The sequence below is a fragment of the Triturus cristatus genome, chromosome 5_1 (genome assembly GCF_964204655.1).
Source record: "Triturus cristatus chromosome 5_1, aTriCri1.1, whole genome shotgun sequence".
NCBI classification, from domain to species: Eukaryota; Metazoa; Chordata; class Amphibia; order Caudata; family Salamandridae; genus Triturus; species Triturus cristatus.
Window position 1 is genome coordinate 341441488 of NC_140587.1, and position 25851 is coordinate 341467338.

Consider the following 25851-nt stretch of genomic DNA (forward strand, 5'->3'; position numbering starts at 1 on the left):
TTACCTGATTCATCTTTTTATGATCAACCTATTTGGCATAACACATCTATTTTGATCAACAATAAGCCAATTTTTTGGAAATCCTGGAGAACTCGTGGCCTTATTTGGGTGCGGCAATTGTTTCAGCATACTCAGATTATTTCCTTTGATTTAGCTGCCACGTCTTTCAGTTTATCTCTTTCTTTTCGAGCCAAATATTTGTTACTGACACGCGCTGTACGGCAAGCCTACGAGGTTCATTGTGCTGTACCTCCTTCATCAATCCACGCACCTTCTGATGTGTCCTCGCTGAATTCTTTACTACTTAAACATTCTAAAGCTTCAAATACATATGCCTTTCTTCACACTCAGTCCTTCCCCCGCATTAAAACCGTGACAGAGGAAGAGTGGGAACAAGATTTTGCATCCTCTTGGTCTATTCAGTTATGGGACAAGTTGTGGTTAAAGATTCGTAGATCTTCCAGAGCTGCCAACACTACTCAAACATTATTTTTTATTTATAATCGTTTATTGTTTTCACCACTCACCCTTAGCAAACACTTCCCAGATGCCTCTGACAAATGTTGGTGCTGCTCCTTACCATGTGCAGACCTTTTTCATATGCTTTTTGGTTTTCACCATGTTCTTAGTTTCTGGAAGCAGGTTTGGTCTCAAATCAATAGGATTTTTTCCTCCACTCACTCCTTTTCTTTTTCTCACACTTTTTTAGGAAGTCTTTCTCCTATCTGGGATTATTGCACTTGTAGCGTTAGGATAATTGACTTGCTATTAGCTGTAGCATTTCAACAAATACCAAAAAATTGGAAGGATTATACCAAATTATCTTATAAGGCTTGGTGGTATGCTGTTTGCTACAATCACAGATTGGACACAACTTTTGTTTATCCCTTAACCTTAGCTAGTAAGCGAAGAGAATTGTGGAGCCCAGTTAAAGTATTTTTTGACTTAAGTGCTTGTACCTCTCTGTCCTTATTTCCGTTACAACAAGAAGTTTCTAAACCTCCATAACTTCCTGTTCTTGTTAAACAAGGTTTTCTTTTTTCGTTCTTTTTTTAACTTTCCTTTGCTTATATTGTATATCTCATATCCCTTTTTAATACCTTATTTCATACCAAGTGCCAGTTTTTGCTTCTAATTATTCTGAATCTTTGATGTTTCATATTACAGCCTATGTTATTGCCATTACCTATCCTGATATTTGCTTTTGTTGTTATACTTTTCTTATGTTTATGTCTTATTTTGTAACATTTGAGCATTTTCTTTCAATAAAAACTCTCTGAACTTAAAAAAAAAAAAATAATAACTTATTGGTTTAAAAGAATTTACCGCAGTATTCCTTGTGTGCCCGGCAGCAATACAAATGTCAAGATAACTCTGGCGAGAGATCATAGTTTTTGTCTAGTGGAAGTTTTGACTCATCATAAAGCAGCACAGAGGGTTAATGTGCCTGCTGGAAAGAGCGTGTTTCATGCAAATGACATGACAGATGTGGGAGTGAACTATGCGTAGCGCTATATAAAATTAAATGCATGTCAGAAAGGAGCTATGGAGAGATGAGAGGCAATATTGGAGGGTGGTGTTAAGGGAACTTGTGGAGAAGGAAGTCACTGGGGGGGTCACCAAAAAAGACTGTCAGAACAGACACCACTGGAGCTAAAGCCGATGCTGTATTTCAAGTACACTTAAGTGTATGTTCAAAATACATAACTTCTTTGCACTGTTTGATTTTTAATATAGGTGTGAGAACAGATTTTATTTTAAGCTCCTGGAACACATATAAACATATAAATGAACTATAATGTTATAGCATTGAGCACGACTACAAACTTTAAATATGTTGCTGAAGTAATCTTGAGATGCTGTAAATAGCATTATTGCCCTGTGAGTGATTGCTATAGCCATAAAAACACTTTTCTATAAGTCTTTAAAAATCATTTTCTGCAGCTTTCACATATCATTTAGCTAGGTTTGCAGTGGAATTTCTTCTTTTGTTGAGAAAGTGGTCTCCAAATTACATAAAAGATTTTGTTGCACACAAGCCAACGTTTCCAATTAAATATGTATGCTGTGGAGGCGATTTTCTGAAAGACTTTCTGTATAATACGGAAAATGGTGTGCATTTAAAGTGAAAAAATGAAGCTTTGAAAAAGAATATATATTCAAAATTACAATTACGCTGGTGCTCTTCATTTTGCAGATTTTTCTTGTTCAGTTAAAGGTGGCTATTTCTTTTCAAACTATTCGTAAAGTTTTTGCGTTGCTTTTTCCTTAATCTTATATTTACTTCATGCCAAATCGCTCTTTGACAATGGAATAACCTTTACCCTTCATGGGTAATTGTTAACACTAAAAAACACCAGGTATACATACCAAGACACAGTTCAATACATTCACTAATTGTTTGCAACAATAAGGCAACTTATCAGGTTTCAAGTTTATTTTATTTATGTTACAGAACTTTGAAGGGATCCACACAAAACATTAGCCAGAATACATATATTCAAAAAAACATAAAAACACATATTCAGTAGGTTCCTTGCAGAGCATTAAAAACCAAGACAGCATAACACCCTGCTACTATGAGTACAATAGAATCATTACAGATTTTAAAAAACACCTAAAAAAGTGAAAGATTCTTTTACACAACATTTCAATATGAGGTACATAAAGTGACTGTAGTAAAGCAGAGAATATAAATATATAATATATTATATAGATAACTGTAGACATATAGGTCTCAGCCATTTTTGATGATGTAATAAAAGTGCTCGGCAGACAAAGAGAATATGGTTCAGATCTGGGAGACCATTTCAACATAGATTACATTCAGCCGAGATTCCATACCGTTTGCCCATAAGGGGATTAAGGGGGAGTGTATCCTGGTTCAACAGAATCCAGAAGCGTATCAACACATGCGGCAAATTCCAAGTGATATAAGGTTGTGCTTTGTTTACCTATTATATTCTGAAAGCCTCTTTTTTTAGGCAAGTCTCCCTGTCCAAACGAAAGCTTGAGGTCCATGTAGCTTTTTTTAAATGTCTTTTAATTGCGGCACTATTAGGGCAAGAACCAAATTAGGATCTAGTTGAAGCCTATCAACAGCATAAGCAAAGTTTCTACAAATTATTGACTTATCCTTAATGTCAACCAAAATGTCTTTCTTTATACAGGAACTTAATGTATCATAATCGCTCCTCACTAGACAGGCAACCCAGCGTACCAGACCCGTCAGACCCTGAACAAAAGCAATTATTAAGCCTATTTTCAATCTTAAGGCCACCACTGGGATCGCTGAGGTAATAGAAGATACGTTTCTGAGGACTTGTCCTTCCATCGAATCTAGAAAAGCCCATTTAGTTACATCAATCTGTTCCAGCCCGTAGAGCTGATAGGCAGGTATTTAGGCTCAATAGACCTCTAAAGTATGTGAGAAATGTCTTCTCGCTGTTGCCCTATAAAAAGTGCCCAAGCCTTTAGCTTGATACTGAACTTTGCTCATGTTATTTTAAATATGTGTATTTTCGCTAAGGTTCCCACACATTATCTTCCCCCAAAAATTATATGATTTCACAATTTCTAGCTTTTGTGCAACCAGGTGGCATATACGATTTCTGTAGGTTTCTTCCTTCCAGGGAAGCAAATGGTTTTGCTTTTAGAAATATTAATCTTTCAGTAGTGGGCATCTTCAAACTGTTGCAACGCCAGCAGGTGACCATTTAACCCTTTTGGGGTGACATCCAGAATCATCTGCAAATAATGATGGACAAAATATTTATTTCCCGCCGATTATTGAAGCAATGTCCTCTCTCTGAATCAGGTGGCTGGAAAGGCCAGAAATATATAAAGTAAAAAAGTAGCAGTGCTAACAGGCACCCTTATTTTAGCCTGTTTAGGGTAGGTATTTCCTGAGAAAGACACTGTTAAGTTACCACCCAAGGATTATGTGATGTTGAAATCCTTTATTTAGGTAAGAGCTCTACACAGAGACCACATCTGCAGCACAAGCAGTGAGAAGCCTCCAACCGCTTACTCAGCCAGTGTCCACAATGGTCCCCGCACCCTTGGTTACAGAACATTGCATGCCAAAGGCTCTGTAACCTAAGATACCACATCACCTCCCTTACTTACACAACAACAAAAAACAACAACAAAACACAACAAGGAGGAGGAAGATGAGAAGGAGAAAAAGATATAAATAAAAAAAGAAATTACTGTATGAAAATACTAATACCTAGCTACATACTGCTGTAATGTTAAACATAGTCACCCTAGTGAGCTGGGCGCTTTCCGCACATTTGGGCCAACTTTTGGGTTCTTCAGTCACGCTTTTGCACAAGGGTGCAAACTCATTTCTTAATGCAGAGCTGCACCTGGCAACTGTATTAAGATTCCAGATCCTGTTGTCACCAGTCTTAACCGCATTTTTGAACATTTTACTCATCTTAACAGGTTGAGTACATTTTTACAATTTTCCATCTTTCCTAGGAGATTTGGGGGTATATTAACAAGCCAGGTGATAAAATTATCGCCGCTTTAGCGGCAGAAAACAGCCGCTAAAACGGCGATAATGGGCTTGGAATTCCAATTGAAGCTCAGGTTAGATGTGAAGGACGTCTAACATGGGCTTCAATTGGAATTCCATAGAGCATATTATCAAGCCCATTATCGCCGTTTTAGCAGCTGTTTTCTGCCGTTAAAGCGGCGATAATTTTATCGCCTGGCTTGTTAATATGCCCCTTAATCTTTACCCACTCTCCTTCCTGCACACACGTCTCCTTGACAGCCTTACGCATGTCATTACACAATTTGGTATTCATTTTCTTCTACTGTTCCCTCTGTTTCCATCCTATTACCTCACTGACATTTTTATCAACCAACGCTCTTTTCTCATTGACCCAAGCAGGGATGACTTCACAACTAGGCAACCTCCCTTTAAATAACCTGAAAGGGGGCACACCTGTAGTGGAATGTGGGGTGAGCCTAAACTCCCTCACTTTTTTATGCCTTCCTCCCAGTTCATTCCACACATCAATGATTGTTGCAAGCATTCCTTCAAAACCTTAATGAAGCATTCCACAACTCCATTAGATTAAGGGTGATAGAGAGTGTCTCTTTTATGCTTTATGCTCTCGCTCTCATAAATTGTTCAACCATCACAGAGGTCAATTGAACCCCATTATCTGTGAGAATGCTAGTCTGAAATCCTTCTCTATAAAACAATTCTTCTAAGAAGCACAATACATCTTTTGATTTATTAAAATTAACTTCTTTGATCTCTGGCAAACGAGAAAAAAACATATCCAGACACACCAAAACTTATTTGTCATGCAACCCTACTTTTACAGGCCCATGTATGTCCAAAGCAATGTCTACCCATGGACCCGACGCTTGCTCCCTGATCGCCATGGGCTGTGTCCTGCATTTTAACACCTTGTCACACTGTATGAATTCTATGCAGTCACGTACTTCTCTTTCAATCATTAAGTCTAGAGAGGGCCACCAATTTCCTTCCCTGATTCTTTCTTTAGTTTGAGATATGCTCATGTGACTGGCATGAGCACTTTTGCCCAGTCTATCTCTCAAACTTGGAGGTGGTTTTAGTTTTCTCCCTCACAAAAGTACACCATCTGTAACAGATAACTCCTTGCGCACTTCCCAAAATCCCAGGGAATGATCACACCTATTATTGCTTGAACAACCCTCCAAAACACCTTTCACAACAAATTGCAAACTTTGATCATCTTGCAACATTATTTTCCATTCTTCTTCCTGTACAATACCCACAGTGACAAATCATACTTTTACCTCCTCATCAAACTCTTCCCCCCAAAATCTTCTTCTTCCAAGATATCATCTGTGTCTGGAGTACCTTGCAACCTTGAAAGACAGTCAGCTTGCAACTTGCTTGCTCCAGGTACATGTGTGAGTGCATACTCAAACTCTTGCAACCACCCATCTTCTAATGCGACTTGAAATCTGATTAATCCCTTTATTTACAAAAACTTCTTTGAGAGGTTTATGATCTGTATTTATCTCAAATTTACGTCCAGACAGAAACTTTCTCAACCTCCTCACAGCCCATAATACACCAAGAGCCTCTTTCTCTATAACGGAGTAATTAAGTTCCGCATCCCTCAGTCCATGAGACTGAAATTAAATTGTTCTATACACCCCCTCAGACTTCTGTAACAAGACAGCCACCAACCTTTTGGAACTGACATCTGTCATTACTATGATATCATCTCTGTTATCTAAACTTACTAAATCAAAAGCCTTCTCCAATCCAAGCTTCACATCCCTGAATTCTTTTTCACAACTGTCACTCCACAAAAACTCTTCTTTTTTTAATAGAGATCTGAGCAGAACAGTTCTCTCCACAAACTTTGGCACAAACTTGTTGTAAAATACTGCCATTCCCAAAAATTTCACAAGTTCTTCTTTGCATTCAGGCAAAGATAAGCTCTTTGGGGCAGATGTAGGAAAAAAGATATCTGCGATTTTTACCGAATTGCTATTAAGAATTTGCAATCCGTCATGTAGATAAAAAATCGCAAAAAAATTGTGATTCCTTAAAACTCGCAAAACCTCCATATACCGATTCAGATTTTGCAAAACCGCAATTTGAAAAAATAGCAATTTTGTGAATCTGCCATTCAGGTGCACCCTTTTGACATCACACACAGGAAGTGGCCACACACACCCATACTGTTTCTGAGTGCCCGAGGCTGTGGGAGAGGCAGAGAGCAGGAGCAAACACACAGGAGCTGTACATGAGTGTTCAGGCAGACACCAACTTACAGGATCGACACACAGGAGAAGAGAAAGGAGCCTGCTGAAAGGAAAAGGAAGCAGAAGTTTAGTGAGAAGGAGTTGGAGGTCCTAATTAAAGAGGTGGTGAAGACACATGACCAGTTATTTGGAAAGAAATCCCTGCATGTCCCTGAATCCCAGAAGAGAAAGATCTGGCTGGAAATACAAGGCAATATCAATGCCATTGGTGTCACCCAGCGCTCCATCAACAACCTGAAGAAGCGCTGGTATGACTTGTGCTCCAGGGCGAAGGAGAGGGTAGCAGACAGTCTGAAACAAGCAAAGAAGACAGGTGGCAGACCATCCACAGTGCCTGCAACCACACCCCTGGATGATTTGGTGGAGTCCACCTTCCAGCCCGAGACCATCAGTGGCATTGGAGACGTGGACAGCTCAGCCTGAGACTACACCAGACAAGGAAAGATGCATGCATAGCATGGCCTGAAAACCCCCCCCCATCTGCAGTCCCTCATGAGCAAGTCAGAATTCCACTCCAGTCCATATTTTGCAAACAACCAGCAATGCATCATGGGAGATGAAGTTCCAAAACCCATATAGCATATCAGTGAGAATTGCGAACACAATTGCAGGGGCCTCCTATCAGTCAATTACCAAGCAGAGGACTGTTAGTGTGAATAGCAACTCATGTACTTTAATCTGACAGAAATGCTGCAAGGCAAGTCAGAAAATGGACATTCTGCATCCACAGGCGAACCGGCGCCCCAGACAGAAGAGAGGGAGACACGAGGCACCTGGGCAACAACATATTCAAAAGGAAGAGTCCCAGACACCCACAGATGTCACACCAACACCACCACTCAGACATAGGAGGTACACAGTGGAAACCCTACAGAAGATGGAGGGGGCAGAGGAGGAGAGCACGGGTGCTCCACAGACCACACCCAAAGAGCCAGCACAGTCTCCTGAAACACAGTCACCCATGAGGCGTAGCCACACCAATGGTCTCCGACGCAGACAAAGGGCACACAGTCCGTCTGAGCACGGTGATGAATCCAGTGTCTTCGCAGGTCTTGAGGGCACCATGGTGAAGGTGCAGCGGCTACAAAGGAAGACAATGCGATTAATGCAACAGCAGATGGTGTCCATGAACAAGAACATGAGGGACATTAAGGGGGGTATCAATGAACTGAACACCACTGTTGCTGAGGGCATGCAGGACATGACTGAGGCAGTAAGGCAGTTATGCAGCAAATTGGACAGTGAATGTGGCGCAAGGCGCAGGGAAAACCAGCGGATGGAGGGATACACAAAGGCGGTCTACCGCCTATGCAACTGCTCCAGACAGCCAACATAGCTGCCACAGGGTATGGGGATGGTGGAGACAGTGAGGAGGTCACCAGCCGCAGCAGCATAACTCCACCTGTTGCTGAGCCCAGACGGCGTAGTGCAAGGCAAGGGCCATCAGCAGAACAGTCCTCAAGGGAGGGAAGTGTACACACTGAGCGAGGCACTGCTGTGCATGGCCGCAGGAAATAACTCCATGCTGCTGCCGACATTCACTGATGGGTGAGGTAAACCCATGTGACCCAGTGAGAGTGGATGACAATGTGCATGCAGTGTGGACATGCCACGCTGGGCAACTCAAGGCATACAGAGGCCAAATTGGTGAGGTGGTGTGCATACATATTGCCTGATGTAAGGACAATAAAACACTGTTAAACAATTGTCATTAACCGCTTTGTGTCATTACTTACTTAGAAATAATTGATTGTGATCTCAGCACATCTGTGTCTCCTATCTGCCACTCCTACAACACCTGCTGTGCTATGCAGTGGTGTTGGACATTCCTCATCCTCTGAGTCTGAATCGGTGAGTTCAACTGGGGTTCCCTTCTTTGTGGCCAGGTTGTGTAGCATGGCACACATTGCAATGATTTTACAGCATATCTCGGGGTGGTACTGCCGTGTACCTCCACTTTTGTGGAGGCAGCGGAACCTGCTCTTCGAGAGTCCAAATCTACGCTCCACCACATTTTGAATAGACTTATGGGCAGCATGTATCTCCTCTCACTTGGGGTAGATATGTTGAGGAATGGGGTGAGTATGAATGCAGGCACTGCATACGCGCTATCACCTAAGTGGGAAAGATGAAACATCAATCACAGGCAATAACAGATACATCCAAGGTATACATCAGGGTGTGTCACATGCATTTACCTAGCAGGTATCCATCTCCAAAGTCACCCCCAGCCAGACGGGTATAGATTCCACTGTGCCTAAAGATGTAGGAGTCATGCGTGCTCCCTGGGAATTTCGCTACTATATCAGTTATGATGTGATACGCATCACAAATGACCTGAACGTTGATAGAATTATATGATTTCCTGTTCCGATATATGTACTCAGCAGCAGAGGGGGGACAGATTGCAATAAGTGTCCCATCGATGCACCCATTGACATGTGGGAACTGGGCCATCTGACAGAAATCCATCTTGGTCTACTGCAGTTCCATTTGCGTGGTGAGAAACCGGATATAATGGTGCATTCTTTGAAGCATGGCATCCAGGAAGGTGTTGAAGAAGCATGACAGGCAACTTTGTGAGACACCTCCAGCCACAGCTGTCACCCCCTGATAACTACCTGATGCAAGTAGGTGCAGGGAACAAAGGACCTGCACATGTGGTGGAACTGCATGCACCTTGTGTGTCTGGTGCTCAAGGATTGTGTGCAGGTCACTGATCAAGTCCAGGATGGTAGTGTGGTGAAGCCTGTACCTTTCATGTATTTCTTCTTCTGTGAGTTGGAAAAGGCTGATGTGCACTCTGTATATTCGTTCTTGTCGCCTCCTCATCCTCTGTGCTGCTGCTTGCATCCACCTTGCAATGACATAGAGGGCCGTCATTGTGTTGAAACTGATGCATTCTGGTGCTGTTTATATGCAGTGCACCTGGTTACCACCTGCTTTGAGTTGGTGGTAATTTGTGACTTGCAAATAGCGATTTTGCGAGAAATCCCTATTTGAGATTTTTCTTACATTTATTTGGCGAGGCGCAATTTGGGAGTCGGTGGGTCAAATTTGCGAGTTAAGGAATCGCTAACTGACTTCTCTTTTTTTTTTTTTAGCGGTTCCTTAATTTGCGCTTGGCTTTTTCCATCTCTACATTTCACAGGGCTATTTTGCAACGCAAACGTTAAAATTCCTTGAGTTTCTGTGTTTGCGATTGGTATTTTGCTTCCTACATCTGGCTCTTAATGGTGTCTACTAATCCTTTCTTTGGCATAATCCATGATGCTGTGATTAAGTCTCCTAAATACGCTATCTCAGGACATTAAACGTACATTTTTCTCGCTTCAACGTGCGCCCTGCCTTTAGCAATTTTTCAAGTACCTCACAAAATCTATTGTTGTACTCTCATATGTTGGACCCTGAAACCAAAATATTATCCAACATACCTTGACACCCATCACTCCTTTCAAAATCCTTTCCATCGCCCTTTGGAACACAGAAGTCGCTGATCAGCGACTTCTGCGTTCCAAAGGGCATTCACAAAAGCCTAAATGTTCCATAAGGCGTGACAAAAGACATCAAGTCTTGCGAAGAATCGGTCAACATAATTTGATTGCACACCGAACTGAGGTCCAAAGAAGAAAAATGTTTAGCAGGATTAAGCAAACACAACATTTCCTTGATGTTGGGGAGGGGAAAATAGTCCACAAACATTGCCTTGTTCAGTTCCCTCAAATCAACGCATAACCTTGCATCGCCATTAGCCTTGTGGGCTAACATCAATGGTGCAAGCCACTCAGATGATTCCACCTTTTTGATTATCCCTCCAGCAATCAATCTGTCAAATTTTTCCTTCATACTGTCCTTGACTGCCAGAGGCACATTCCTAACCTTGGCCACTTTTGGATGAGCATTTCCTTTAAGCCTAATATTATGTACATAGTTTTGCAAACATACAAGCTCTTCACGAAAAACACCTGGAAATTCATCTTACAAATTATCACATCCACCCTTGACACTGAAAACAGATGCAATATCTTTCACACACATCGAGGGATTGACATTTGGGTCTAGGAACACATAGAGATCACATTGATGAATCCAACGTATCAATGAGTCACCCTTCACTGACACATAAATCTTACCAGGTATCATGCGATCTTTGAATTCCACTGTATCCCGAAAATATCCAGGCAGCTTTATTTGCTCCCCACCATACTCTCAAGGTTTTATATCTGGTTTAGTGAGTTTCACATTGTCTTTTAACGTATCCTCATAGAATGTCCATGGAATCAATGTTATTTTTGCACCTGAGTCAAATATCATCTTGACTGCTTCTCCATTGACTTGTACCATATCAAATGGCCCTTTTATACCTACCACCTTATTTTGTGGCACACCTACCTTCTCCACCAGGTCAATATCACAATCAACCTCCCTCAATTTTTTCACATTGGATTTACAACATTTGGTTACATGACCTTTCCTCCGGCAATTCTTACAATTAGCCTTCCATTCCAGGGACATCTTCCTATTAGCCATGTGACCTATCGCCCCACAGCGATAATATTTACCTAAGAACGTATGACTTGTCTTGCTTCCTCTGTCACTTTTGCCCTGATAAGATTTATTCTCATACTCTTTTTCAGTCACAACCTTGACTTAAGCACCTTCAGTCTTGCTTGTTCGAAGGATATCTTTGCGAATGACCACAACACATAATTTTGAAAGTTCCTGTGTTTTGGCCACAGTCAAGACATCAGCAAGCACAGGATTATCTTTCTCCCACATTGCTTCTTTAGCCTTTTCTATAGAGCAACCCAATATGAATTGGTCCCTCAAAAAGTCATCTATAGAGTTACCAAAAGTACACGTCGAAGCTAACCTACCTATTCAGTGCACACTCTCGCTTTGACATCACATCCTCTTTCTAAAATGGTATCGTTCAAGTACCGTACTCATCTTGGGAAGATAATGATGGTGAAGTTTCTTTATGCAAATCTCATATTCGTTGAGATATGCTGCTCCATCTTCGGATAATTCATGGAAATGTTCAAATAATTCTTGCCCTTCAGAACCTAGACAGTGCATCAAAAAAGAAGTTTTCCTCTCAGCGCTAAGAGAAGCACCACATACCTTCACGTAATTAGTAAAAACCTTCTTCCATTCGAACCACAATATGGGTGGATCACCTGGGGAGGTGAGAAAAAATGGAGCTTCTGTCACAATTTGCCAAACAAAAAATAATAGCCCTTAAACCTTCATTCAGAAAGTTGCTGCTGACACCAAATCACACTCAAATGACGTAATAGGTACAGGAAACTCTACTGAGTCAGTGAACTGTCAATAAATCCAAAATTAATATGGCAGTCACTGTGTGCTGGTTTCACAAATGAGTGTTGAATGCCAGACACGCGCTGATCCCCCAAACTAGTAACACCCGGATTTGTTCACCCTGAAGAACACCTGCTTTATAGTGTTACAGTCAACTTCATGACCAACAATCCATTAGAGGGAGCGCGATTGCAGTGAGCCAGCTAAACTGATGTCTCCAAGCCCAATCGGTGCGATTCTTGACTTTCAAAGATTTCTTGAAAATCGCACTGGGGCAAGTACTCGATACAGTGCTCGACAGTCCCCAATCCAATATGGCCGCCTTACATTTGCTTTGTGTGTTGCAATGTCTTATGTGGTCTTGGAGTAGTTCACACCTTTACCAGAACTCGATACTGTGCTCAGCAGTACCCAATCCAATACGGTCACCTCACATTTGCGTTGTACATCGCGACATCTGACATCATCTTGACATACACCCGGGACTAAGATCGGCACGAGCAGCCATTCAAACACTGATTCCACCAAGTGCTCGAGCTCTCAACAGTCAGCCCACAAGTTTAGGCAAAGCTTTGAAGGTAATGCCACATACCTTTTTGAAATGTACTGCTGCACTGTAATGTTCGGGTGATCCCCCAAAAGCGCCATTAGCGTTGAGGTCTCTGTGTGTAAGGTTGTTCCTTGCCCTCAGGTTAGAGGTAGCTCTTCTCCTTCTACCTTGATAATCTGGCTCCTTGGGTACATGGTTCACTAGTTGCCAAATGTTAAGTTAACACTTAAAGATGATGTGATGTTGAAATCCTTTATTTAGGCAAGAGCTCTACACAGAGACCTTATCTGCAGTACAAGCAGTGAGAAGCCTCCAACCGCTTACTCAGGCAGTATCCACAATGGTCCCCACACACTTGGTTACAGAACCTTGCATGCCAAAGGCTCTGTAACCTAAGATACAACAGATCCCTATCACCACCTAGTAGTACTCTGCACCAGGTGACATAGTGGATGGAGATGACTAGATGTATTAGGGTACCTGGCATACCCAATCTTGAGAGTTTCTTCACAGCAAAGATCAATCTACTTTATCAAATGCGGTGGAAAAGTATATAAAGGCGGTATTCATCACTCCTCCTCTCACTAAAACATATTTCTCATTAATCACCTGGAGAGCTTCTAAATTATAAATAGTCAGTAAACATGTAGAACAGACTTTGCCCACCACATCTAAGAGGGCGATCTGATGATAATTTCATGCCAATTTTTTATTTTCCTTCTTGAATACTGGTACTATGATACTTCCCATCCAGGGGGATTTTTTACGTTTTCGTTGCAGCTTTTGAAAACCAGGGATGGTATTTTATTCCAAAGGGGTGCATCTTGTTTTGTTTCCAAAATTGGAATTGCATCTGGCCCCATCAAGGCCGAGGTGAGCATTCCTCAAATGGCTATCTCTTTTTCAGATGGGGGCCCATAAGAATAAGTATTCTCTTCTGCAATAGTTTAATCAACCTCCCCACCATTTGTGGCAAAGAGTCAAGATAAAGTAAATCCAACCGTTTTCCTAAATGGCGGAGGGAAAGAATCTGACTCTTGACCCACATCCCTCTGCAACCAGATCCAAAACCTGTCCTACACCTCTCTTTTTCTATGGTCCTTCAATCGACTCTTTCTCCTTTTTCCTTTTTGTTTCTCCTTTTCAATAGCGACAACCTAGTATTCCTCTCAAGGGTGTAGAGCATATATGGTTTCCTAACTAGGGCATGTATTACCCTATTTAGTAAGAAATGTAGGTGGGGAATCACCTTAATCTTGCCCTTGGTATTTTTTTGACAAGCACTTACTAATAGCTTCTTCATAAACATACTAAAACGTTCTAATTCATCTCCCACAAAGGCATCAAGGTTTTCAAGTGTAGCTTCTAGTTTACTTTTCAGCCCCATAATCCTCCTGTGATCCCACTGTGTGTTCTGTTTGTTTAATCTAATTTGGATGAGGAAATTTCATACCTCCATAAACTATTAGGTAACATATTTGGGCCTCAGGAAATAACCTGCAGACTATGGTCACCGGGCACTACCTAATCCATAATTGCCCCTCTCTTTAAAGATGTATGTGTATATAATGCTGGAGCATCTGAGGATATTCTCCCATTAGCTATAATACAGTCATTGTTTTTCAGGTGGACAAATAGGAGCTTCCCTGTCTTATTGATTCTTATCTTTGGTGGAAAGACAATTGGGGGAATTTTCAATGCTTCCTCTTTTTCATCATCACTTAGTTGGTGCAAGGCATAATTGGATATTTTACAATTTAAATCCACTACCAAATCTACACGGGGAACCTGCTCCTTGTCCAAGGATTTTTTTTCATAAAAAAGAAAACCTTATGCAAAAGTGCATCATAGGTAGTGGTGGGATATAAGAATTTGCCAGCAAAAGGGGTGATGCACCCAACTCCCCTCCTGAATTAAACAGAGTTACTGCCATAAACAGATTACTGGAATCTCTATAACATTCATACTTCCAATTAAGCCTATTGGAAAAAAAGGCATGCCACTCCCTCCTTTGCATGACCTCCTTTGGGTTTAGCTTTTCAATCCAAAATGAAGTAATCTTCACACAAAAACTCCCCATCACACATTGTCTCCTGGAGACAAATCACGGCTGCCTTCAGCGATCTCAATTAGTGCAATTTATCCATGCTGTGCTCTATTCCCAATGCGTTCCAGGAAATAACCTTCAGCTCATTGCTCATTATAAGGCTGCAGTGAATGCCTGGTCGGGCATGCATTATTTAGAACACCAGGTAGTCAGATCCATCTATATGGTTCATCATCTCTTAGCAGGGGAAGATATAAGTTCCCTGAGTGACACCTGTCTATAATTTTTAACCCCTGATAGACAACCAGGGACCCATCGCTAGGTAACAGAGGCAAAAAAGGGTACCTCTCATTACCCCCTCATCATTCTTGTGAAAATCCATACCTACATCGTGCCTCCCCTTTTCTAATTTTGGGAGGAAATCAATGCCCCTGCATTGCAAATATTCAGAGTTTTGTAATATCACGTTTTCAGTGAGTCTAGAGTAAAAGGTCACCCCTGATTTCGAACCAAACCCTGAGTGCATTAAGGAAGTCAAATTAATAATGCTGCTTTGGATTAAATTCAAAGTTTCAATGTCTAAGAAGCATTTAAGCAGAAAAGACCTATTTAAGGTTAAATCTGTATCAAAGAGGGGAATAAAGTCCAATATGCAGGTATCCACATTACACTGCATGGAGATTTTTTCTGGATGGGAAGGGCGGAGAGATGCTCCACTATATTGTGCCTGAGTCCACAAACGGTGTGGCCATTGGATTCAGAGAAGATCGCATACAAGGAGATTGAACAGTATAGGCCTCTATCACGGTTACCTCTATGATCCTCTCATTCAACACACTTGAGGATCCATAAACGGGGCCCATTGTCTGAGGAACTGATTGAGAATTTTGCAGCGGGCTTTCTGGCCTTTGTGGAATATTTGCCTCCTCTCGGAGTAGTAATTTCCTTTGTCCCTCTACAAAATTTTACGATGAAATCTTTTCATCTCTCCCCATCTTTCTTCTTGTCCTTAGCCTTTGACTGAGATGCACATAACTCACCAACACTCATGTCCTACCTGGCACGGGGTTTAAAAATTGGGAAAACTTCATGTTCCACACACAGAAATTTCAAAGATAAATCTTATAGAGCGAACTGGACTTTCTATGAGGGGGAGGTTTAGGGTCTCTTTACACTCTGGTCTTTGTGCCGGGGAACCAAAATCAATTTGAGAACAAGCATCATTGTGATCAGCAATTCTGACTGTTGTTGGAATCTCTTCTATTCTGGCAAGCTCTCCAAGGCCCTGTTTCTTGTCCTTCTTGCCACTGATCATTTCCTTCAATTTTGCCATCAATATTGCTGTCACAGTATCAAAGATGCAATCTGACAATCTGACCCTCCTAAAAAATGTCCAACAACTTTAAAATAGAAGATAGAAGTCTTTCTAAGCAGAGTAGAGAGGTGGAGACCTTTATTTCTTGATCTGGAAGATGACACAGCTGAATGCTGCTTACTTCCAAATCTGATGTCACAGACAGGTTAGATAACAAGTAAGGATCATTTGAAGGGGTACTACTGAAAAGTTGCAGCCCAGTAGGTAAAATCAGGGGGAAGTCACCACGGGCTGCAAATTATGATCCTTATCTTGTGACCAATATATCCTACATAGATCTATATCCAGGTCTGACAGTTTGAAATCCTGATCCCAAGCCCCTGAATCTACTCTTTGAGGGGAACCACGAGAGGGGCTGTAGGAGACTTATCCACCACATCGGAGACTAATAATGGAATATCTGATATGAAGTGTAAATGCGAGGAGAGCGTAAAAGGAAGTGTAGGGATAACCCTTTGAGGACCCTGATCTTATTTTGCGGGGGAACCATATGAGGCTCTGTAGTTGCCATGGCCTCCTCAGGGTGTATTGTGGTAAAAAAAAAAACTCAAATCTTGTCCCACTTTAACCCCCATCCCCATATGAGAGTGTATTAAAATCCTCCTGTGTTAACTTATCCTTTTTCCAAAGGGTGAAGATTTGATTCCTATCCTTTAATGTCATGTCTAGAGGATCTCTGTTCTGTAACAGGTCGGATTTGATGTTAGTGCATGCTTCCCCAAGAGCAGCTTCTTTGTGTCATTGGGCTCCTCTGGTGCATCAGATGCCTATAGTTCAGGACTTCTTCTTAAATTCAGGAGGGGCTGGCTCCTTGGGTCATTTTACAACGTATGCCCTTGGTCACTGCAGCAGCCAGGCGGTCCCCAGCCCCGTCATTTTACTTCTTGGACCGTGCCCAAGGTCTAGATTTGCCCACCTGTGACTCTGTTACTGTAACTGCTACAGCAGCTGCACCTCTCTTCACGTGTAGGGTCTTAAGTGCGATGCTCAGAGTACAGCACAAGCAGCACGGTTAGCTCTCCAAATTAATTCTCAGGGAAATATATACACATGCCCAAGTGCCTGGATTCTGGTTCCTATGGAGGCAGTGGAGATGTATTAGTCTGCTGCTCCTCCCTATTGGGCAATCATCCGACCAGCCTGTGGCATGTGGCTGTGCCAGAAAAATGTGTTGCACCTGGTTGTTCACCTGTGAGCTAGGCCACTGAAGGTACATTGGTACGTTTTTAATGCAGGTATGCAGGTGTTTTTTAAATAGTACCTGCATAGTTAAAGTTGAAGCCTCCTCCTTATAGGATGCACAGCAAGCAGGCAAGGGGCACAGCAGCAGTTTTCTAATTCGCATGTGAGAGCGTGCAAGCCCCCTCAGCGTGGGGCAGGCTGCACTGGCCCAATGCCAGCCGCTTCCACACCGCTGTTGGGGGGGCACAGCATAATGCCTGCGCTCGCTCTGTGTGCAGTGACATCCCAATCCCAGGGCGTGCAAGTGCACCTCACCTGCAAGACCGGCAAGACTGGATGGGAAGGGCGGAGAGATGCTCCACTATACTGTGTAGCCAGACGCTCAGACCCGCTCCACTTAACCCGTTCAGCTGCTGCCATGTGAAGGGACGACAACAGTGATGAGCAAGCCTCAGGGAGCTCACAGAGAGGTTGGCAAGCAGAGGAAACAGCACAGCACAATCCACTGGTATGGCTCACAGTGGTGCAATACTACTGGCCCGGGAACCCGCAGGAGCGTACCACAGGCCCTCACAGCCCCCAGTGGTGTGGGGGGGCCCAAGCTCCAGGGGGCCCCCTCAGCACAGCACTTCGACCAGAGAGCTCCTGAGTGAGTCTGGAGGGGGCCCCAAAACATACCTTGCAGGTGGGACTCCTCAGGTTTTGTTACGCCACTGGCAACCCAGCTAACTGGGCAACATCCACATCCCAGCATCCCAGCTCCACTCCGTCTGCCTGTGCCTCGCTCACCTCACTTCTCATCAGCTATGCCCAACAACTTCCGCTTCTGAGTCACCAAACCACACCTTATCAGTGGATACTCTCATTACCAATCGCACTCGTCAATCATATATGTGTTGAATAAACTCATACAACATATGCTTAATGCACTGCATATTTCAATTTGCTATTACATTTGATTTGAGAATGAAAAGTGTGACAACATGCAACCACTATTTTTAATGGAGTAGGGAATGTATGCAGGCACAATATTCATTCTGCATAACTGCAGCACATTCTAACCCTTACCAATGCAATGTGACCATATTAGTGCAACATACATCACAAATTCCTCTGCTCACCTCCTTTACCGTCTGTCTGTGCACTTTATGGATACATACATAAGGTTTTTGGTGATTTGAAAAATAACCACTTTCTTTGAATTCCATAGAAAGACTTAAATAGCCATTGACACTCCATTGCATTTGGGTATGTAACATGGCTATGATCCCATACCACCATAATCTTCAACTGTTTTATCAAAAGGCATACTGTATCATATTATAAAGTGACCATCTATATAATGAAACAAGGACATATTGGGTTTTTTGACTCTATGCAATTTGCATAGTGTGATGAAAGTCCTTGTCATTACTATATTGGCTCAGTGATACCCAGTCTCAGGAAGAACCAGCAAGCGTGTATACACACCCAAATCCAATTTTAATCGGCAAGCTCACATCCCTTTTTAGCCACAATTTATTCATAGGCACAATGGCTGAATTCATGAAACTGTGCATGTATGAATTTGTGATATTTTTTGCATTAATATCTGCTTTGTGATAGCCCTTCCATCTGGAATCAAACAAGGATCCCATCAAGTGTATCTAACAGTAGGAAAAACCTTTTAATTTCATCATCAGAAATATAGATTTTGTGATGGACAATGGGCCTAAATATGTTTTGATGCCGTATTAATACACATATTATGAACTTGCTAACGTATTATCCTGGGTAGCCTCATTTAATTTCTTCACTTTTCTGTCCAAGTAGGTACACAGTCTCAAAGAGATTAGAAGTGTTAAACCTGAATCTGGATTTTGAAAAAGTTAGAAAGACCAAAAAAAGTAAATGTCCCACTGGTCATTTCAGCAGCAAGGCAACACTAATCTTTCACCTACCCCTATCAGATTACTGCTGTGCTCCTCCAGCAGAGTTTGAGCCATTTATAAAACAGCTCTCATTTTCGGATGCAATCTTTTGATGCTGTGCATGCAGAGATGCAAATTACACTTGTTTAATCTTCAGTCTTAACTTCAGTTTTATAATTCAGACTGTGACAGTGCTTATGTTTCTTCTGCCCCCTTTAACAGGGTCTGTTCAGGGCCTGTTCAATTAATGAGCTCAGTCTCTGACACCTTCATTTTATAGTATTTGAAATAAAGAGACAAAAACACAACACTCCCTTTGTTCCTGAAACCAGTGACATAAAAACACAGGGGTCTATTTTCAGATTTTCATTTGTTTTTTTTTATCATCCTGAAATTAGGGGTGACTAATTAGGGTTGCTTTCACTTAATTACAGATTTTAAAAGATAAAAGGATGCGAAGCTATGCAAAATGCATCCCTGATCACCTCATGTCCAGATTGACACAACATATGCAATACATGTCCAAAACATAGTTTGTAAAGCAAACTAAACTATTCAAGCATGGGAGCATTGTTTAATACAGCCTTCTTATGCCTAGCAAGCCCTTGTGTTCCCCTCTCAGTTTTGTTTTATTTTCTAGGCCCTGTTATACTACTTTGTCTATCTTCCCTTTTTCTTTAGGTATCCCATTTTCCAGCTATGGCAGATGCAGGCAGTGCCACTGTCTCCGAGTCCTGGAAGCCCTGTGGTTGACAGTGGCTTAAGGGGGTAAAGTCTTACCACATTTTAAATAGGCGCATGTGGCAGGGCTAACATTTTGTGCACTGCCACCTCTACTCATGCAGGCAGGAGGCACTATATATATTAAACACAACAGCGATCTGTAACCAATGCTAGTGGTGGACTCTTAAGACCCACCAACAATGTTCAGCAAATTCAATAAAGATAATGGCACTCTGATGCACTGAGACATCAATTATTTTTTATGGCGAAACTTAATTGTATGGTGCCACTATTTTAACACACTCCAAACTAACAATCACTGGCTCATTATCAGTAGCGGCTGCTACCGAGTGGGTGTGTGGGGGGCAGGAAGGGAGGCAGGGAGAGGAGTGGGGAGGGGAGGGCATCAAAAATAATAAACAATAAAAATGAAAAACAAATTTCCTGGAGGTCAAGGTCACATCCACTGCATCTTCTCTAGCAGGAAGCGCCCAGCCTCACAGAATCCCTTGACCAATCACAACACTGCCTTAAGCAGCATTGTGATTGGTCTGAGAGCCGGGGCTTGGAGGCTGGGCATGTTCTCCACTAAGGCTATATAATACATCCTGTGGAGAACATGCACAGTGCTCATGACGGTTTGGCTGGCCCGAGATGGCCAGCCAAACCATCATGTGCGCTTTAGGTGAAGCCACCATTCCTCCTCTGGCCTCGACGTCAGGGTAGGCCGCCCGCACTATTAATGGGGTTGCTTTACAGTGCAACTGAAATAGTAAAAATGAAATGATAATAACAGAGGGACGTTATTATAATTTTATTTTTACTTTGCACTGCTTTAAAGCAGTGGGGCGACACTCCTCCGCCTTAGCGGAGGAGACACCCCTGCTCATTATCACCTTCTGAACTTCCAAGGCTTTCATGGTGGGTATCGTTCGGATTCCAACTATGTCAATATCATCAGATCAGGAACTTGGAGAAGATGGAGGAATGCTCTTTCTTTTTCTTGCCACAGACGATGAAGCAGATGTGTTCAATGGAAGAGCAATCACAACATCCTGCTCTACAGCAAGTTCGACTTCCTACTCTGCTTCTACTTTTGCAAGATCACATTTTGTGCACTGTGTTTCCCATTGTTAACTTATCGGTGAAGATTCTGTTTGCTACTGGGCTAAATTGATCTCTGACTCACTGTGAGTTTCCATGACAGCAGTCACTGCAGTGCTGAGAGGCATGCGTTTTGGTGTGGATGGTGGTACCATTGAAATAGAGCAGATATTCCTCTCAACCTCTTTCTATTTCTGTCCAGAGGAGAGTGCAGCAGCTGAGGTTTGTTTCTGGAAAAGGATGAGGGCGTGATGCCAGTGGTAGTACTGATAACAGACTTCTTCTTTTGCTCACTGGACACTTTCTTGGCAGGAACGTCATTAATGGGGCCATCTTCTTAGCACTAGCAGTCAGCTCCTACCTTGAGCAGAAGCATTTAGCAGAAGACTCTGGTGTTACTGCCTGCAAGTTCACAGACAGCTCTCCATATCAGTATCATGTGTGATGATTTGTGCACCTGCAAGCAACTGCAAAAAAGAAAAGCATGAAGTCAGTGAAACTTGGGTAATCTAGCCAGTGTAATACATGTCATTATCGTGATCATCATTCTTAACAAATGCTTCGCAATAGTGTATGCATGCATAAACTATCTATTTAAAGCTAACTTAGTGCCCCTGCAGGACCCATGGGACCTGTATGAAAGGTGGAGAGACAGGAAATAAAATTTAGTACATTTATTAAATAATTGCTGGTGTCTCTCCAAGGCCCAAGGAATGTCTATGAATGGCAGCAGGCACGCAAAAATAAAAGAAATAATAACAAAAAATGCTGGTGTTCCTTCAGGGCCCTTTGGACCCTATGGAAGGCAGAAGGAGGCATGCACAACTTCAATAAATAGTGTGCATAATTGGTGGTGTCCCTTAAGGGCCTTGTGGGCTTCCAGAGTAGACTCAGGCAGGCAAAAATAAAATGAATGAAATTAATAATTAGTGATGTCCCCACAACACCCATGGAACCCCCAATTGGGGAGCAGGAAAAAAATAAATGAATGGATGGAATATTGTTGGTGTCTTTCCACCACCAATGGAATCCCTAAGGGAGGCAGAGACAAAAAGAATCAAAATCAATAGTTGTGTGCTACAATCAGCCACAAACATAAATAATTTGTATTGGGAAAAAACATAAAAATTGACAAAAATGTAATGTGTTCCTAGAAAATGGCTTTTAAAAGTAGAGTAAAAATTGTGGTAGCTAGCTACTTTTAACATTTTACCATCACTAGCACTAAAAATACGCAGAAGGAGAATGCTCCCTACCTTGACCACCCTGTCAAGAGTATTCCTCTTGACTCTAGTTTTTAACCATATTACACCGACCCCAGAATAAAGTCTATCCAGGGTACTAGTCTGATATTTTTAACTCACCACGACCCACACCCACACTCACCACTGCTATGTTCCTCAAAAAAGATCTCCGACAAAGAGCCCTCTCGCGGGGCTCTTTTGGGGACTGCAGCTCCACCCCCACAAGAAGCAACGCCCGACAATAAAGAATGACACCCGCATAGGTGTGTGAAGACACTTCCTTAACAAGGAGAAATTCCCCCCTTTAAAATCAATATCATCCAACTAAGACCCCGCGACAGATATTCTGTCACTTGTCATTCTAGCAACCTGACTGGTCAGCTCTTTTCTAGGAACAGTTACCCAGTGATTGAAAGCTAGCTAACTAGCTCATCCATTTAATGGACAGCGAAGAAGGAGGCATGAAAAACAAAGACAAAATGGCTCCACGCACACGCTAACTGGCTTCACAAATTGGTGGTCGCCACATGGCCACCAAAGTAAATTGCATAGAGAATAAAGACAGAATGGCAGCCTTTAACAAACACACAGACTGCCTACACAAAATGAAGATTGTCCTATGAACCTCACACACCTCCCCCCACCTTTGCCTATCACCAGTAAATTAACAATACTAGAAAAGAAAATTAAATAAACTAGAAAAATATCCCAACTGCAAACAGCCCAAGCTGACATCAATTACCCATCCAAAATACTTTTATAAGTGGCAGCAAAAACACAATATCAACCATGTAACATATACAAAAACTCACAAAAATGGTGAGCAAACTCACCGGAAAGAATGGTGAGTACAAAGAAACGTGTTTGGCTACGTGTGCCATATACCATCCTGACCCTAGCCACCAGAAGACTAGAGCAGACAAAAAATAACCCAGATTTTGCATTTAATAAAAGGCTATCCACAAGCTCATAAAATGATTTTAAAAATCTACATCACAAGGACAATGAGAATGTGAAAACTGCATAAAAAGTTACAACCAAAGCCTACTTGCGGCCAGACTAGGCAATAAAGAGTATGATAGTACAATGATTAACAAATTTGTATGAACTTCATAAAAAAACACAAGAAAATTGAGAAAATTAATGCTACAATCCCCAAAATGAGCAAATGTTAGGGTTAATAAAAGCTTAAACCCCACAATGGCCTTTACATCAAACAATGAACAAACAATAAGAACGGAACCAAAATAGTGGTGTTTGGTCTCCCTCGAGCAGCAAATATTTTTCAAAAGCAGGGCATTGAATTTACTGGATTTTAATAAAAAATAAAGATTTCCAGGGTGTGGATGTAGGAGTGATCACTGACAAAAAGAGTGCAATGCTTTACCTCCACAATATAAAGCCAAAATGACCAAGGGTTGAACAAGGAAGAGACAGGAATGTTCAGGTTAGGAAGAAGAAGTTGCTACTTTGTGTACAGTACCCTCCCAGTCGTTATGGCACCCTTTCTCCTAATAAAAAGAAGGAAAAAAGTTTATTTCGCACTCAAAAAACTACCCAAATGGTCTACTCAGGTAACAAAATCCATCAGAAATATTTGCTGACCTCCCGTTTTAAAGAACTGCTTCTGGAATTGGGAAGAGGCAGGTAGCATTTTTGCTGATTGCTTTGGTTCTGTGTGTCACAAAACTCCCAAAGCAATAATCCATTATAAGCATTTTAAGCTTGCCTGTTGGTCTTTGATACCACACTGGCACACAACATCTTCCCTGAACCCAATACCCTCATCACTACTTCTGGGAGCAAAGACTGAGGGTCCAGCTGAGCTTCTAAACTGCACCATGAAGGAGGTTGTTGCAGGACAGTGTCAGGGTGAAAAGGCATACCTTGAGAAGTACCACATGAGGGTGCATTGGAGGACTGAGCACTGACAAATGTATATCAGTCTATGAAGTGGTTTTGTGAATGCTAGTGCATAGCATTGGCACTAGGAAAACTTGTCTGCACAGAAAACTATCACCTAAACTCCATTGAGTGCAGCAACATCTTGAAATGACGGAAAGTATACTTTGCAGCTGCATCACCTACCACTGACCATGAACTAACAACTGAGATATCTATAACACTATAAGCACAATCTCCTACTGTCAGCATTGAGCCAACTACAAATCCCTATGTATTGAAGCCATATTTGTGTTACCAAACTGAATTGATAATAACAGCCTTTGCCAATAACAAACACGCTGGCATGTTAGGTACAATGTAAGGTGTGCATTAACCTATCTAGATCTTGTCATATGCCGGAAGTATTGACATACTATATGTGTACCACTAAGTGAAAAGCACATTCAGGTGGCTCATATGGCTGTAAAATGTGGCCACATAGACATGATACATATCCCTATGAGTAGCAACCCTAATTTCCTGTTAAATGAAGCCACTCAAACTCATGATGTGATAAAGAAGATAAAGTAGTCAGAATGCAAACATCACCAGACCGATCCACTCTACCACAACCCAGAATTCGTAAAGCTTATGTATGTGCAACTGTTTGCAGGTGATACATCCTACCTGGCCATATGAACAAACTCCACATCACTTGACACAGAAACATTCCCTAACAACTGTGACCCACACATTGAAACTAACATGACCCTCTGATAGAACATACATCACCTTGGAAGGTAGAAACCATGGTAAAGTAAAGGGTAAACCCTGGGTGGAAGATCTATTGTACGGCTATGTGTGCACCAAGAAAGATAGAAAGTCACATTACACCAGTGTGATGTGACCTATTTCCAGTTTACTGATGATGTCCATGCACAGACTTACATGCTCTAACTGTGAGTTAAGCCCAGAAGCTGATGTACATTTGTGTGCAATGAAGTGTGATTCAAGACATTCACACCATAATTTAACTACATATCAACTCCTGTGACACCAATTCCTGTCCCATAAGCTAGGTCCTCACGCAACTAACACATACATCGGCAGGGAATTTCAAAGTAGACAAACACAGTTAAACTTACTAAGCACTGCCATGGATCCACACACATCACCCACATGAAATGAGCAAGTGAAGAGAATGGAATTACTACCATCCAAGTTGCACAACTTCAGGAGGCCAAAGTGCATAGACACCTTGCATAATATGGTTCTTACAATTAAGGGGAGTCCTGGAAGTCTACAGGACCAGGACACAGTCTGATCTGTAACTACCTCACAGTCTGCATGTGGACTTACTTGCTCTGCGCACCAAATGGGAGGGATATTGTTGTGCACGAAGGTTCGCGCAAAGATTGTTGGCATGTTCCTGGTCAATTCAGTACAGTTCCCCCTAAGGCACAAAAATGGCCCAACTGGGAGGTTGTTCTGGAGGGCTCGAGGTTGAAAGCTTTTGTAGTTAAGGAGGGCATTGCGAGCCATAGGCTTCTGGTACAGTTCTGTGTATATCTGTTCCTCTCTGAGATACAGTATCAGATCAAGGAATGGAAGTGATTTTTTGCTAGACTCACAAGTGAATTTGAGGTGGAGATTAAGGGAGCTAAGCCAGAGGGAGAAATCCTGCAGAGTGGCCTGATCGCCCTGCCAGATGACCAGAATCA